The sequence below is a fragment of the Pundamilia nyererei genome, unplaced genomic scaffold (genome assembly GCF_000239375.1).
Source record: "Pundamilia nyererei isolate P.nyererei 1_Seehausen unplaced genomic scaffold, PunNye1.0 scaffold00019, whole genome shotgun sequence".
Taxonomy (NCBI): Eukaryota; Metazoa; Chordata; class Actinopteri; order Cichliformes; family Cichlidae; genus Pundamilia; species Pundamilia nyererei.
Window position 1 is genome coordinate 2,612,298 of NW_005187420.1, and position 2,450 is coordinate 2,614,747.

A 2,450-nucleotide genomic window follows, 5' to 3' on the forward strand; every position below is an offset into this window, starting at 1 on the left:
TGAATACGGGACAGACTTGACTGGGGGAAAGAAGGGGAGAAAGAAAGAGGGAAAGAGAAACAGCTGAGAAGAGGGACGGGGGAGAAGGGCAAAAGACAAAAACTCTCATGGAGTAACGTAACGGAATACGTTACAAAATACATTTTGGGGCATGTAATCTGTAATCTGTAGTGGGATACATTTTAAAAGTAACCTTCCCAACACTGCTGGTTGTCTGTCTCTGTGTGTTAGAGACAGACTGGCGACCTGTCCAGGGTGTCCCCCGCCTCTCACCCTATTACAGGCTCCACCCCCTCCCGTGACCCTGACAAGGACAAGTGGAGGAGAAGGAGATATGTATCGTGTGTTAGCTCCAGAAACGTTTTCTTTCAGTCTTGGATATTTTTTCTCATCTCCCTTTTAGTTCGTGTTCTTTTTTTCTTCTTCTTCTTTTTAAAATATTGCAGGTAAAATTGTTTATTCTGTCAGAATCAGCCTGAGAAATGAGAATCTGCTAAAAAAGTGCTGAATTGCATGTTTATGCAAAACAATGACTAATTACTAAACATTGTGGAACACCGTAAACTGTATTTTTATAGAGCTTCTACGTTTCGAGGTTGTTATAGCAGATGGAGTAATAGACGTAATTATACTGAAAAGTTTTTCTAATATTTTGCCCACTCCATTAACATAGAATAATGGGAGTTTATAACAAACACAACTATTGTGTTTGGATTACACAACTGTACAGGTGTTCCTAATAAAGTGATCAGCGAGTGTAAATTCAGTGTTTGTGCAGTGATTTTCGGCCGGTGGGCACTGAAACGCTTCCTTGTGTATTGAAACTTTAATCTGTTGGTGCCGTCCGTGTTTGCTCAGCACGTCGGATTTGCTCACGGCATCACTGTTGTTTTTGGCAGCAGATTATCAGCTGCTGAACACTGAAGTGTCCTTAAACGCCCCACACATGGAATTTCATAACAGCTCCTGCTTGCCAAATCAACACAGAAGCATCAGAAAGTGACATAAACACAAACACACACTAAGCACAAAAAAGGAAACCCGACATGAACCCAACTGTAAATATCTCCATGCTGAATGTGGGGTTTTCAATATGAGAAGGGTCTTTGTTCAAAGTTTGAACACCACAGTTATTTATGTATGTTTTCAGTGCAGTTTGTCAATCAGCAAGAAAACTTCATGTTTAGGTGGAAAAAGGCGAGTCCATCGAAGTCTGGTCAGGACGCATGTCACTTTTTATTTTAAATAACTTCACACCAAATACTTTTCTCATCATTAGTTTTATAAAACACTCCAGTCAACATTTTGACACTGATAATGCAGTAAAGGTTACCAGGATTACTGACGAAGTTACTGCTTTGGGCTTTTCCTGAAAGGCTTTTACAGCGTGACACATGACAGGAGCGGAAACTATCCAGCTGTGCATGAAGGACTGAAATGCTCCAAGTGGCCTGCAGGGGGCAACATCTATCCACCGTGTGCTTCGAGTCAGACACGAAACCATCACGTTTCAGCTGATACTGTGGGCTTTCCACTGTACCACTTTATCATTTAACATAATTACATTTAAATGCACTTCTTGTAAAAGTGCATTGAAAGCTTCATTCTGAAACGTTTTGGCTGTAACAGCAAGCGTTTGTTCTGCCATGTTTCCCATTTGAGGAGTAATATGAGAAGGAGCACCTCCTGGCTGTAGGAGATGGAAAGCTCCTGCCAGCCGTCTATGGTGATCCTCTAGTTGTTCACCCATCAAGAACCTAGTGTTGGTAAATGGTGCAACTCCTTAGATCATCATCATCATGTGTAATTTAGCTTTGTGTAATACTGAACGCTCTGAGGTAGTTGTTACTTAATTATGTTCAGGCAGGCTCTGAAATCTAACTCAGACACTGACCTCAGCACTAGCCCACATCAGCTGAGGGCTCCATGCAAACACTTCTACACATCCAAACGTGGACCCAACATATGGCACGCTATTAGAGCTGCTTTAGCCAGCCTATAGCTTTTACAGCTCTGCAAGCAACTCTTCAACCTACCGCCACCCCAACTCCTCCTTTCACGCTCTGTCATGTCAGCTGTCACCTCTTCTCAGCAGAGCCACACCATAAAATATAAATGAGTACAGATCGAAATGACATCCCAGCGGTCCTGACTGACGAGGCAACTCGAGCGCCAACATACAGAGTTATGCTCCAATATGGTGCTTTATTGAAACGACTGATTTTCTCAAATGACAGTGCTGTTGTGCATCTCTGCCTGCTCTTTCAGCCCTTACACACACCTGTTACCGCTGTTGGCTCCTGCCTAATATATCCATGTGTATCATATCGGCAAAGCACGAAGAGCTCAGAGCCTAGATGCCAGATTTTTACTGTATTCTGCTGCTGTGACAAATCAGCCATTCCACTCACAAGTTTCTGACTGAATTTGAAAGTTCCTGCAATGACTGC